We start from the raw sequence: 15,085 nt of genomic DNA on the forward strand, positions 1-15,085 counted from the left end.
ATGAGCCGCCACATGCATTGAAAATTGAATTTGGCCATGGAAGCAGACACTACGGTGGCAGGGAACATGGCCTCCTTAGTGCGCATGTGTGCATAGGGTTTTATTATAGAGGATTATTTTAATTGGAACTTGAACTGGGAACATCAGAGTGAATCTTGAAAAAATGTGACATGCTAACACGCTAACCTTCATTCTAATCCGATGTGCTAAACAACAAGCCATACAAGAATAGCAGTTCTGGTTTTATTAAACTGTTCCGTATAGGCAGTTAATTCTGCTAGGATAGATGCCAGGAGACAACACAAGCAGGATCTTATTGCCCTGTCATATTCTATTTCTTCATTATATCAGGATTGTAAGCTTTCACATAATAAAAACAGAAAAAAGTAACACAGTATGCCATCTTTAAAAGGATATTTATAATATTTCATTTTCAGTGAGAGATACTGACTGGGAGTTGAACTGCGAACATCAGTGTAGAAGGGTGTAAGTTGAAGCTCTGTGCTACATAATAAGCTGTATAACAATTGTACAATGAGCTCCTTGAAGCAGTGTAAAGAATAGCTGTTTGAACTTTAGATAGATGTGGTTTAGACTTCAGAAAGATGTTAGTAGAAAAGATGCTATTTAGGCAGCCCTCTAGGTCATCCGTTGAGCTTTGGGCTTTAGATAGACGTTTCTCTGAATAGGATTTAGGCAGATTTTGGATGTTTTCAAAGTGATCTAATAAATACAGTTCACGGATTTTATTCTGTGATTCAGCCAGCACATAAACAGAACACATCCTTACAAGCATATTGAATTTAAAACTGCCTAAAGAAGCAATGTTATTAGCTAATTACAGCACATGAAAATAATAGCTTTAGGGTTTCTTGCTCTACATAACACTTTCTTTCTCACTAATTGCTGCAATCAGCTCATTTTTCCAAAGTAAAGAAAGCCCATAACTTCGTTTGGCAAAGCTTAAAAACAGAATAAAACTGGTAACAGGCCTGAATGTAGCTTCTAGTTCATTGCAAAGGGAGGTGTGCAGCTGCACAATGCTGACCTCATTGTGAGATCATCAAAGTGCACCTGCAAGGTACAATGCCACAAATAAAAGACAGCTGGGAGTTGAACTCACAAACTCTGTAAGATCAGCACAGAGCTTTTACTCATTGAGCTACACCACCTTCCAGTCCAGTTTCTCTGACTCCCTTCTCATATCATAGCTTAGTGATCTGTTAAGGTATCATCTGCTTAGCTATCATATCACATTTAGCTGAGACAAAACACTGGTAGCGCAATGGCTTAAAGCACTGCTTTCATGGTCCCAAAAGCCAGAATCCCAAGTATGCTTGAATAAATGTGACATGGAGTCAAATACTGCTGTTTCTATCAATTGCAAATTCCACTTTTGGAATTTATTGCTAATGTGCTGTTTGAGATGAAAATTATATTTGATTGGTCTGTAGCTTGTAATTTTTATTAAAATGAGTATTGTGTCATCTGAAGTACATGAGGGAGTCGAACCCAGACCAGGCTCACACACCAACCTTCATTCTAACCACTGTGCTACACAATGAGCCTTAAAATCATGGCAATTCTGGTTTGATTATGCTGTTCTGTTTAGGCATTGTTACAGCAGTAGCTATGGCGTGCTTCTGTAGCAAAGCGCTGAAAGCATGCCGTAATGGCTGCAGTTAAGCATATCTTAAGCTGTCAGGGTAGGAAACTTCTCCCCTGACTGAAAGAAGCCATTTCTGGCTCACCAAGTTAAGGCACCTTGTTGCACCTTTTCAAACTCTCCAGCTCTCATATAATCTCATTTTCTCAAATATTATGCTGGTTGCAGGCTGTGAGGCAGGAGACATGCCAGTTACCCTGTTTGCCACCCCCTAAGGGCCTCCCCCACTTCTCTCCTTTGCAGTCTGGGCCTTATGGAACACTAGATAAGACAAAGGTCAGTGTGACAAAGTAGCTGTAGTGGTGCTTATTAAGGAAACACTAATGCCTAGCTGCTACTCAATATAAATAAGCACAAGGTGAAAAATAGTTTAAAATTTTTATTGCACAGTCTAGGAAAGCAGCATGCAAGTGTAATATCAGGCAACTGAAGTTCAATGAGATAGATGACAGGTATGCAGAGTAAGCCACTCCTAGGTCCAAGTTGTTACTGTGGTAGAATTGTTAAGGTCCCATACTCTGCTCCTGGTAGGAGAAGGCAAGCTGTAGAAAAAGGAAGATGGATTGAGACAAATTAAGAGTTTATTGGTGAGTTTTAGGCTGTCTTTTACAAAGGTGCGCTAAATCAGTGCATGCGCTAACTGCTAATGCATCCATATGATAACATGCAAGCTTTAACATTTAGCACACACTAACGGCACCCTAAACGGCACCGCTTGAATCACATGGTAAATGTTAATGCGTGCATGTTATCCTATGCAAGCGTTAACAGTTAGCACATGCGTTGATTTAGTGTACCTTTGTAAAAGAGAGCCTAAAACTTACCAATTTACTGTTCTCAGAAAATCATCAATAACTACAACCGTCTGAAGGAAAAAAACTGAAACATGTTAGTATTGTGAAAATGTATATAATTCATCACAAGGGCAAACAAAGGTTGCAGTACATTATTCTCACCTATTCTTTCTGTTTTGGTATATGAGCTGCTGGCTCTTTGGCCAGGTGCAAGCTGGTGTGCTGAACCCAGTTTGAACAGACCTGCTCTGGCTTCTGGGAAACACAAGGGGAGTCATTAGACACTCTGGGAACCTGAAATCAGGGGAATAGGGGGGAAATGTTAGAAAGACATCTGTGGCAAAAATAAAAAGCAGAAGTTTTGGGAGAATATGACAAAGTACAGTCTCAAAATAACAGCTAGAATAAACAGAAGCACAAACACTGTTCCCTTTTAATAATAAGGATGCATAACAATGATGACTCTAAAAAGCTTTACCTTTAATTCTATGAGGAAAAGCACTGTTATAGGCTCCACATATTCAGGTAACTTGCATATCTATTTTCCTGGCACCAAAGTTTCAAACAGCATGTGTGTTTTTTCAGCCAACACACCTGGAACCAATTTTTATCATCACTAATTCTCAGACCTGCTAATGGCCCTGTGGAATGGAGAGAGTTGTGGTAGATATCAGGGGGACAAAAAGTTAATGGAGAATCACCATAAGCAGTAACACAGAATGGGAGTCCAAAAGAAGAAATCAGTTCTGCCTGAGATTTTTTCTAATAAAGACACCTAAGTAGCTAGCAATATATCATTCTCACCTGGATTTGGTATTTGAGCTGCTAGCAAGGAGTTCCTTGCATAGGTGAAGCATATTCACCTGGAAAGATGAAAAAGGTTAGCAAGACATCAATTGCAAATTACTACAGTAAAGCTGCTAAAGGTCCTGTGAAATGGAGAGTTGTGGCAGATATAGGAAAGCAAAGGTTAAAAGATAATCAAGAAAGGTAAGGTCTCAGAAATTAGCATAAGCAATAAGAAGTTGCCTCTGCTGAGTCAGACCAGAGGTCCATCGCGCCCAGCAGTCCGCACCCGCGGTGGCCCATCAGGCCCATGACCTGTACGGTGATCATTGTCTGAACCCTTAAATCCCCTTGGTCTCTATCTAAACTCTCTCTATATCCCATCTCTACCTCTATCTGTATCCCTCAATCCCCCTATCTTTCAGGAATTTATCTAATCCTTCTTTAAAACCCTGGAGTGTACTCTGTCCTATCACAGCCTCCGGCAGTGTGTTCCATGTGTCCACTACCCTCTGAGTGAAAAAGAACTTCCTAGCATTGGTTCTAAACCTGTCCCCTTTCAGTTTCTCCGAGTGCCCCCTTGTACTTGTGGGCCCCATTAGTCTGAAGAATCTATCTCTGTCTACCTTCTCGATACCTCTCATGATCTTGAAAGTCACTATCATGTCTCCTCTGAGTCTCCGCTTTTCCAGGGAGAAGAGCCCCAGCCTTTCTAACCTATCTGCATATGAAAGGTTTTTCATGCCTTTTATCATTTTCGTCGCTCTTCTCTGGACCCTCTCAAGTATCGCCATGTCCTTCTTGAGGTATGGCGACCAATACTGGACACAGTACTCCAGGTTTGGACTCCAGGTTTGGACTCATTCAATTTCATTTGTACAGAATGTGCCCAGGAATGGAGGTTCATTATACATGCGGATATGTTCTCAGCGAGATTAGTGAGGTTCGAGTTGGTCTCGAGGAGGTTGAGGATATCGTCAGCATAGGTGTAGAGAGTTTCCAGGGGGGATAGATGAAGAAGTTTCAGAGAGGACATGTAAATATTAAAAAGGATAGGAGAGAGGGGTGAGCCTTGCGGGTCTCCACATATCGGCTTCCAGGAAGGGGATGAGGTACCGTTTATGTTAACGTTGTAGGAGCGTAAGCGTAGGAATTTCGAGAACCAGTCTAGGACTGTGGAACTTATGCCTATTTCAGAGAGTTGGAAGATTAAGATATCATGATGGATGATGTCGAAAGCTGCGGAGAGGTCGAATTGTAGAAGTACAGCGAATTTGTTGCGAGAATGAAGTTGTTGTACCTTAGAGATTAGTGAGGCTAATAGGGATTCGGTGCTGAAGTTGGGTCTGAAGCCGAATTGGTAGGGTAGGAGAATAGAGAATCTTTCTAGGTAGGATGAGAGTTGAGTGGATATGATGGATTCTAACATCTTGGTTAGGAGAGGGATGTTTGCTATTGGACGGTAATTGGAGGGAATAGAGGGATCAAGGTCGGTCTTTTTCAGTAGAGGGGTTAATGCAATATGTCCCATTTCGGAGGAGAAAAGGCCCGATGTTAGAGCATCGTTTATAAGTTTGGTGAGGGAAGCGATGGCCTGTGTACAGATATTCTCGAATAGGTAGGAGGGGACAGGGTCCAAGGTACACTTGCAAGATTTTAGTTTGAGGCAGAGTTTGGAGACTTGCAATTCGGAAACAAGCTCAAAAATGGTCCAGGATCTGTTGGCTGGAATGGGATTGGAGACAGGTAGGGAAGGGTTGAGGTCAGTACAGATTAGGGAGTTGTAGGAGACTGTAGGCGGGAAGAAGCATCTTAGGGTAGTAACCTTTTCATTGAAGAATTTTGCAAGGGCATCTGCTGATAGAGACGAGGGGAGCAAGGATGGGTCCTTTTTTGTAGTTAAGGAGCGCCAAATGTTAAACAACGCACTGATCTGGTTGTTGGATCTGGAGATTTTGTCTCCGAAGAAGTTCTTCCTGGCTTTTTTTAGTAATGAATTGTAACGTTTATTATTGACCCTCCAGGTCTGTCTAACGTCCTCTGGAAGTGCATTCCAGGTGTCCACCACACGTTGTGTAAAGAAGAACTTCCTAGCATTCGTTTTGAATCTGTCCCCTTTCAACTTTTCCGAATGCCCTCTTGTTTTTTTATTTTCTGAAAGTTTGAAGAATCTGTCCCTCTCTACTCTTTCTATGCCCCTCATGATCTTGTAAGTCTCTATCATATCCCCTCTTCAAAAAGGGGAATGAGGAAGGATAAGCAGGTGAAGGACAGGTGAAGAAAAGACCTGTACAGGTGAAGACTTAAGACCTCCATGAAACTGGAGGAGAAGACAGACCCCTGTGATCCCCAGATTAACAGAAATATGGCAATACTGTTATAAGCCTGAAGACACTCTGAACAAGAGTTACATTATATGATTTCTCTCTCTCTCTGTTAACATAAGCAGCTTCATCAAAACTCATCTTTCACAATAGAAAATAGCAAGAATAAGAAACAAGAAGTTTGTTTGTGAGAAAGGAAAAATTATCGATATCAGAAGGAAATTAACACATCTCTGTAACCTAGGTTAAGTTGATTTACCAGAAATAAGATCAACCTTAAGAATATGAAATTGACAAACTATGTAATAAAGTAAAGAGGAATAACATAGGCCCTTGCTCGGAAATTGATGATTTTTGATATTAAAAGCACATATGTCGGGAAATTAGACAAGCCTTTTGCTAAACATGACATCACGCTCAATATGACTCAGAAAAGTATAAATGTTGGCCAATCAATAGAAATGACAATTATGAGTATCCAATAGAATTTAAAAACGTAACATGTACTAACTCTCAAGTTGATAAAAATGTATAAAAAGCCAGCTTGCTAGGGGATTAGGCAGGACAGACACTAGGTATTCAGAAGGCGGGCATTCTGTATATTCTCTCTGTCTACTCAATTGGCTGAGACTTATCCTTTGAAAAGCTGACTATTATTGATTACTAATAAATATATAATATACAGCTAATTGGGTTGTCGTGAGGTCATTTATGGAGGTTTTGCAGCGCCTTCAACATCCAAGTCCGTGTTTGGAAGTCTTGAGAACTCCGTCCAAAAATCGGGTGGACAAAATGTCCATTTTTTAAAACACAGGATGTAGGAGAGGTCAGCATTTTTAGTACACTGACCACAGAGACATGCCAGCAGAGCAATGGGACACTACTAGGAGGTACTGCTATAAACTTCACATAAAGGGTGGCAGGTTCACATCTCACCAAAACCCCTTTACATTGTATGCTGAGCCCTCCAACCCACCCCCCAAACTTACTGTTCCCACCTATAGCCCTTATACCTGCAGATGTCACCTATATGGCAGTACAGTAGGGTTTGATGGTCTTACACGTTCTACCACATGTATTCTAGTTAGAGTGGGAAATAGGTCTGGGTCCACTGCACTGCCCACCAGGGTACTCCAGAGACCTGCTTAATACTCTAATAGTACTGACCACAAGATTTACAGCTGTCACAGGTACAGATATGAACCATTTCAGTCATATCTTTGGAGGGTGGGAGGGGTCAGTGACCACTGGGGGAATGTGTGTGGGTGGGTGGAAGGGGGTGTCATGCTTTCATCCCTTTAGTGGTCAAGTGGTGAAGTTGGGTACCTTTTGGGCCCTTATTTGTTTTAAACATAGGTCCAGCTCCGAACATCTAAATAGCACCCTGGATGTTTTGTGAAATGTTCGATTATCACCACAGGACATCCAAGTGTTGAGGCCACCCAAATCCTGCCCCAAAAACGCTTCTAAAGAACACAAAAATAGAACCCAAAAATGTATAGGGAGGAAAAATATATAACTGCTGCAAAACCTCCCCAACCCCAAGAAAACCAACTGACAAGGGGGAGAGACAAGAAGAAACCTCAATCTAAGTTAATCAGCAAATTACACATAGTGTGAAACAGGAGAACCCTCAGTAACACAGCCACCCACTAAGGGAAAGGCTGTCACCGGCTGACACTCAGAAAGAGTGTAAACTGTGAAACATCCCCGGGTTCTTCCTGTAAGTGAGAATAAATCAAGTGCACCCCCAAAAAGTGCTACGTGTGAAAAAAGATTCTAGAAATCAAAAAAACACACTATGAGGTTAAGAAATTCTTGTGTCTACTCCTTGCCAGGGGGGCCAAACAAGGAAGGAAAGTGTCCAAATCTGTCCAAATCAGAACCAAGCCAGTCAATAAATGGAAGTACTTAGCTTCTTTAAACTGTAGAACAGCCAGCCGATGTGTGACATCATCCGTCCAACGGGACTCCGTTTCGGGGGTGCACACCCCCTTCCTCAGGAACAACTGGACTGTAATGAGACTGGTGATTCCTCCGGCGTGGCTTGGAAAGTAAGGCAGAAAATGGCCATTTTCTGCCTTACTTTCCAAGCCACGCCGGAGGAATCACCAGTCTCATTACAGTCCAGTTGTTCCTGAGGAAGGGGGTGTGCACCCCCGAAACGGAGTCCCGTTGGACGGATGATGTCACACATCGGCTGGCTGTTCTACAGTTTAAAGAAGCTAAGTACTTCCATTTATTGACTGGCTTGGTTCTGATTTGGACAGATTTGGACACTTTCCTTCCTTGTTTGGCCCCCCTGGCAAGGAGTAGAGACAAGAATTTCTTAACCTCATAGTGTGTTTTTTTGATTTCTAGAATCTTTTTTCACACGTAGCACTTTTTGGGGGTGCACTTGATTTATTCTCACTTACAGGAAGAACCCGGGGATGTTTCACAGTTTACACTCTTTCTGAGTGTCAGCCGGTGACAGCCTTTCCCTTAGTGGGTGGCTGTGTTACTGAGGGTTCTCCTGTTTCACACTATGTGTAATTTGCTGATTAACTTAGATTGAGGTTTCTTCTTGTCTCTCCCCCTTGTCAGTTGGTTTTCTTGGGGTTGGGGAGGTTTTGCAGCAGCCAAAAACGCTTCTAACATGCCCCCTTAGTATTTGGAGGAACAACAGATGAATAACCTAGCCAGACATCTAGGAAGTCAGTTTTGAAAATGGAGATTTGGATGTCTTGGTGAGTAATGCATCCAAATGCCTCTTTATGCCATTTTTTGGACATCTCTCTTTTTAGAAAATGAGCCCCATAACGTAATTAGAAAAGGTTCAAAGAAGAGCGACCAAGATGATAAAGGGGATGGAACTCCTCTCGTATGAGGAAAGACTAAAGAGGTTAGGGCTCTTCAGCTTGGACAAATGATAGATGATGGGAGATATGATTAAAGTCTACAAAATCCTGATTGGTATAGAACGGGTACAAGTGAATCAATATTTTACTCCATCAGAAATTACAAAGACTAAGGTATACTTGAAGTTACAGGGAAATACTTTTAAAACCAATAGGAGGAAATATTTTCTCTCAGGGTTTCCGCAGCTGGCATCATGCAAGTTTCTGTGTCTCACTGCTTCCTTGTTAGATAGAAACCAATTTTTTAGCCATCATGCTGTGGCTTTCTTCAGGGTATGCTATGAGGTCTGCAGTAGAGAATGACACGGTGGCTGTTACCCGCTGCTAACCGGCAGAAACGGTTCACCATGGCTATAGGGACAAGGCCATTCACCGCCCCGTGGAACGGTGAATAGCTTTTCTCCACATATAAGGGAGGGAACGTGCGCAGTCACCGATTATGCTCCCTCCTTACTAACGATCATCGCCGCCACCCTGTATGAGCATCTCCCTCCCTTCCTGCCTTACTAACGATCGCCGCCATTGCAGCTGCCCGATTATCACCGCTGCCCCATTCGAGCATCTCTTTTTTTCCCTCCCTTCCCCTTACCTTCGTGGCAGGCGATTTCTAAATTTCCTTCCTATGAGCAGCCGGAACGTTGAAGTTGCGTGTAGCTGCCGTAAAGGTCATCTCTGTCGCAACCAGAAGTTGCATCAGAGACAACCTTTCCTGCAGTCAAACGGAACTTCAATACTCTAGCTCAGGGGTGCCTAATAGGTCGATCGCGATCGACCGGTAGCTCGCCAAGGGAAAGTGAGTCGATCATCCAGGACTCCCTTTGCCTTGGCGATCTATCGGTCCGATCAATCTTCCTCTCCCCGATGTCAATTCTGCCGTTGGAGAGGAAGTTCGGGCCAGCCAATCGCTGCCTGGCTGGGTGGAACTTCCTCTCCGACGGTAGAATTGACGTCGGGGAGAGGAAGATTGATCGGCCCGAAGCATGGGGTGGCGTCGGCTTTGGGGCCTGTTATCTGTTGGTGGCGTTTGGGTCCTGTTCCCTGATGGCAGCGGCAGTGGCTTGGGGAAGGGCAGAGAGAAAGAAGGAAAGAAGAGAAACAGGAAAAAAAGAAAGGGGACATGAAGAGAGAAAGAAAGGGAGAGAGGAAGAAAATGTTGGGGGAGGGAATGAGGTTTGGAGGAGAGGAAGCATACAGGCTGAAAGAAAGATTGGATGCACAGTCAGAAGAAGAAAGTGCAACCAGAGACTTATGAAATCACCAGACAAGGTAGGAAAAATGATTTTATTTTAGATTTAGTGATCAAAATGTGTCTGAATTTATATCTGCTGTCTATATTTTACAATATGGTCCCCTTTTACTAAACCTAATAGTGGTTTTTAGCGCAGGGAGCCTACGAGAATCCAGAGCAGCGCTGGGCATTCATAAGAACATAAGAAACGCCTTCACCGGATCAGACCAAGGTCCATCTAGTCCGGCAATCCGCACACGCGGAGGCCCATTTAGGTGCTCCTTGTTGGAGACCCAGATTTCCCGTATCCCTCAATATGATCTGCAAGAAGGTGTGCATCCAACTTGCGTTTGAAACCCAGCACAGTATTTTCTGCCACCACCTCCTCCGGGAGAGCATTCCAAGCGCCCACCACTCTTTGTGTGAAACAGAACTTCCTGACATTTGTCCTGAACCTGCTGCCATTCAGTTTCAGGCTATGACCTCTTGTCCGCGTCACATCTGAAAATGTCAGTAATGCTGCTTCCTGGTCAATTTGATCAAATCTCTTTAATATTTTAAAAGTCTCTATCAGATCCCCACGCAGTCTTCTCTTTTCGAGGGTGAACAGTCCCAGTTTTCCGAGGCGTTCCTTGTAGCTTAAATTCTCCATGCCTTTGACTAGTTTCGTGGCTCGCCTTTGCACCCTCTCCAACAGAATTTTATCCTTCTCAAGGTATGGAGACCAGTGTTGGACACAGTATTCTAAGTGCGGTCTGACCATTGTTCTGTAAAGTGGCATTATAACATCTTCCGACCTACTCGTGATCCCCTTCTTAATCATGCCTAACATCCTATTTGCTTTCTTCGCCGCCGCCGCGCATTGAGCCGATGGCTTTAGGGTTCTGTCTATCAGCACCCCAAATCCCTTTCTTGTTCGCATTTGGCTAATGTCACCCCCGACATCTTGTATTCATGTTCTTTGTTTTTCTTTCCCAGATGCATCACCTTGCATTTGTCTATGTTAAAATTCATCTGCCACTTTATTGCCCACGTTTCCAGCTGATTTAGGTCTTTCTGAAGATCCTCACAGTCCCTTTGAGAGCCAACCGCCCGACATAGTTTTGTATCATCTGCAAACTTGATTATATTGCATGATGTTTCATCTTCCAGGTCATTTATAAAAATATTGAACAAGATGGGCCCAAGAACCGAGCCCTGGGGCACGCCGCTGGTCACCTTTTCCCAGTCTGAGAATTTCCCATTTATGGTTACCCTCTGCGTTCTGTTCTCTAACCAATTTCCCATCCATCTGTGCACTTCTCCTCCTATTCCATGACTTAGTAGTTTACTCATAAGCCTTGCGTGTGGAACCTTGTCAAACGCTTTTTGGAAGTCCAAGTAAATTATGTCCACTGGATCTCCACTATCTATTTGCTTGTTAACCTTCTCAAAGAATTGAAGTAAATTTGTCAAACATGACCTCCCTTTCCTGAAGCCGTGTTGACTAGCTCTCATTAGGTTGTGCTTTTCCAAGTGTTGTACAATGCGGTCTTTAATTAGTGCTTCGATTATCTTCCCAGGAACCGATGTGAGACTCACCGGTCTGTAGTTTCCTGGTTCACCTCTTGATCCTTTTTTGAAAATTGGGATGACATTTGCTATCCTCCAGTCATCTGGTATTTGCCCGGTTCTAATTGACATGTTAGCTAAGGATTGTAGTAGTTCCCCAATTTCTATCTTAAGTTCCTTTAAAACTCTCGGGTGAATCCCATCCGGTCCAGGGGATTTATCACTTTTTAGTTTGTCAATCTGAAAGTAAATCATGTCCAACTCCACATTTATTGTTGTTAGGCTCTCCTCTATGCCTCCGGTGAATACTCTCCCAGTGTCTGGCATTGTTGTAGTGTCCTCGTTTGTGAAGACAGAGGCAAAGAACGAATTTAACCTATCGGCAACCTGTTTGTCTTCTTTGATAGACCCTATCATTCCTTGGTCGTTGAGAGGGCCCACTGTTTCTCTTGCTGGTTTCTTCCCTTTTATATATCTAAAAAAGGACTTAAAGTTTTTGTTTTCTTGCGCTATCTTTTCTTCATAGTCTTTTTTGGCTTCTATTACCGGTTTATGATACTTTTTCTGGTCGATTTTGTGACAGTTCCAGGCCTCCGTCGTTTTTTCCCGTTTCCATTTTTTAAATGAGTTCCTCTTTTCCCTTACTGCAACCTTCACCTCTTTGGATAACCAAGCTGGTTCTCCTTTGTTCTTTTTTCGCCTTCCTTTGGATATCTTCGGTATGTAAAGATTCTGTGCTTCAATGATGGTGTTTTTCAGTAGAGACCATGCTTGATCAACTGAATGGATTTCTGCTTTGCCCTTCTTGAGCCGTTTTTTAAAAATGGTTCTCATGCTGTCGTAATTCCCTTTTTTGAAGTTAAAGGTTGTGGCTTTAGTCTTGATTGGTTTCCCCTTTCCGATGCCAATGGTAAAATTGATCATATTGTGATCACTTGTCCCCAGCGGGGCTGTAACCTCTACATCTGCTGTCCTTCCAGTAATGCCATTTATAACCAAGTCCAGGATTGCGCTAAAAACTGCTATTGTAGTTTAGTAAAAAGGGAGGGGGGTGGGTTTTGTCTATTTTTGTATGGTTGTTACTGAGGTGACAGTGCATAGAGTCATCTGCTTTGACCTCTTTGAAAAAACCCCGGAATAGGAATGATAATTAACAATTCTATGCGTACAGTGTGCGTTGTGTTTTTTTTAAATTTTATTGTTGGTAGATCATTTTGACTTGGTCATTTTAAAAGTAGCTCGCGAGTCAAAAAAGTGTGAGCACCCCTGCTCTAGCTGCTCGTAGGAAGGAAATTTAGAAATCGCCCACCACATCATCTCTGATATTAAGCAGGAGGTGGCTGGCGTGAAGGGGAAAATCAAGGACGCAGTGAAGGAGATTAAGAGAGAGCTGGAGGACTTCACGGGTAGAGTGGAGGAGACAGAGAAGTGCCTCGGGGAGTAGGAAGTGGTGGTCCAAGAGCTGAGTGGGGCGTTTGAGGTGGCTCAAAAAGACTGGCAGGACTCCTATAACCGTGTGGAGAACCAGCAAAACAGGTCCCGCCAGAACAATGTCCGTATCTGTCAGAATCGGCGCCTTACTCTGATGCGGTGAAGGTGGTGCAGGAGATCTACAGTGCAATCTTTTCCTTGGCTGAGGAAGGAGGAGAGCTCACCACTTTATTGAAAGTGGACAGAGCCATCGCACATTGGGGCCTAAGCAAGACAAGTACCCCAGGGACATTATTGCATGTCTCCCTAATTATGCAGACAAGGATCGGATGGTGCACAAGGCCCGGGATTTGGGCACATTTGAGTGGAAGACACATAAGGTTGAGGTGTTTCAGGATCTCTCTGCCATTACTTTGCAATGCCGATCGTATTGGTCCTGAAGCAGAAAAGCCTTAGATATAGAGGCTGTTTCCATTTGGACACCTTATCACTATCAATGGAGTCCACAAGAAAGTGACCACAGTGGCGGAGGCGGGAAAGTTGCTGCGTAAGGAGGGGCTCATCAGTGCAGAGGAGATGACTCCAGGACAGCAGGGATCGCCGCAGTTGGCGAAATTTCGATGGAGGGAGAGTGGGCCCAAGTCTCAGCGATCAGGCACTGGCGGCTGGGATATCGTGGAGCCTACTGGGAGCAGCGGAGATGGACCTCCTACCTCATGAGAGGGCGAGCGAGTGGTGGTGGATCCTGATTGGCTGATTTTGGCCATCTTAAGACTGCATTTCATTCAGACAGAATTAAGAGCTTTCTAGAATGTACTGGGTTGGATGTGAGGGGTTACTGTTACAGGGGGTGAGTGAGTGAGAGATAATGCATGATGGGGGGCATGGTGGAAGGGGAAGGATGAGGGGACTATGGGATGTGGTGGGGGTCACACAAAGTCATGGAGGGATTCAGGAGTTGGAGGGAGAGGGTTGGGTGGAGAGGTTGGAGGTAGGAAGGGCGATAGCAGAGATGTGTTGGGGGCCTTTGGATTCGGGGGCTATGGGGAGGATGGGGCGGGCTGCCAGGTTGTTGTTATGGAAGGTGACAAGTTGTGGGTGGGTAGTTTAAATGTAAAAGGCCTTAATATGCCTCGTAAGAGACAATTGCTCTTGAAAGAGCTACAGAGGCATTGTATTGATGTTGCTTTTGTTCAACAGACACACTTTGTGAAAGTGGGGAAGAAACAGATACAATATAGAGAGTAACCCCATAGAGTGTGGGCTTCTAACAAGAAGGAACAGGAAAAAGCGGGGGTGGGTATTCTGTTTGCTGAATATCTCAAGATGATGGAAGCGCTGATTAAGGACAGCATCTGTGAACACATCGAAACCAATGGACAGCTAAAGTCGAGTCAGCATGGCCTCTGCAAGGGTAGGTCATGCCTCACAAACTTATTATACTTCTTTGAGGGGGTAAACAGCCAGGTGGATAAAGGGGAATCCATAGACATCATTTACCTTTTCTTCCAAAAAGCCTTTGACAAGGTACCACACGAAAGACTGCTTAAGAAGCTTTGGAACCACGGGGTGCAAGGGGAGGTCCACCGATGGATCAAAAACTGGCTGGCAGACAGGAAACAGAGGGTTGGAGTAAAGGGCCATTACTCAGACTGGCAATGGGTCACGAGCGGAGTTCCACAGGGGTCGGTGCTGGGACCGCTCCTGTTCAATATATTTATTAACGACCTGGAGGCGGGAACAAAATGTGAGGTCATTAAATTTGCGGATGACACCAAACTATACAGCAGGGTTAAAACCAAGGAAGACTGCGAAGATCTCCAAAAGGATCTGACGACACTGGAAGAGTGGGCCAAAAAGTGGCAAATGAGCTTCAACATAGGGAAATGCAAGGTCATGCATATAGGGAAAAACAACCCGAAGTTCACTTACAAAATGGGGGGATTACTGCTGGGGGTAAGTAACCTTGAAAGAGACCTGGGAGTGATGGTAGACACAACACTAAAGGCGTCGGCACAATGCGCCAGAGCCTCAGGGAAAGCAAACAAAATGTTGGGTATCATTAAGATGGGTATCACGACCAGGACAAAGGAAGTCATCCTGCCACTGTATCGTGCAATGGTGCACCCACATCTGGAGTACTGTGTCCAGAACTGGTCACCGTACCTCTAGAAGGACATGGCAGTGCTTGAGGGAGTCCAGAGAAGAGCAACTAAGCTGATAAGGGGTATGGAGAGCCTCTCATATACTGACAGACTGAAAAGGTTGGGGCTGTTCTCCCTGGAGAAGCGGAGACTCAGGGGGGACATGATAGAAACCTTTAAGATCCTGAAGGGCATAGAAAAAGTTGACAGGGACAGATTTTTCAAATTATGGGGAACCACAAGTACAAGGGGGCACTCGGA

The 15,085-nt window shown here is 44.0% G+C and overlaps 1 protein-coding gene and 1 long non-coding RNA gene across 4 annotated transcripts in view; both read right to left on the reverse strand.

Moving 5' to 3' along the window:
- Window positions 1-15,085, reverse strand: part of LOC117355249 (zinc finger protein 420-like) — an 818,521-nt gene that overhangs the window by 158,708 nt on the left and 644,728 nt on the right. The window lies entirely within an intron of this gene.
- On the reverse strand, window positions 1,495-3,591 carry LOC117355291. Its single transcript, XR_004538330.1, has 3 exons — window positions 3,265-3,591; window positions 2,623-3,101; window positions 1,495-2,208 (listed from the first exon to the last, which is right to left on the reverse strand). It is a non-coding gene; the product is annotated as an uncharacterized LOC117355291 (long non-coding RNA).

The sequence above is a fragment of the Geotrypetes seraphini genome, chromosome 2 (genome assembly GCF_902459505.1).
Source record: "Geotrypetes seraphini chromosome 2, aGeoSer1.1, whole genome shotgun sequence".
NCBI classification, from domain to species: domain Eukaryota; kingdom Metazoa; phylum Chordata; class Amphibia; order Gymnophiona; family Dermophiidae; genus Geotrypetes; species Geotrypetes seraphini.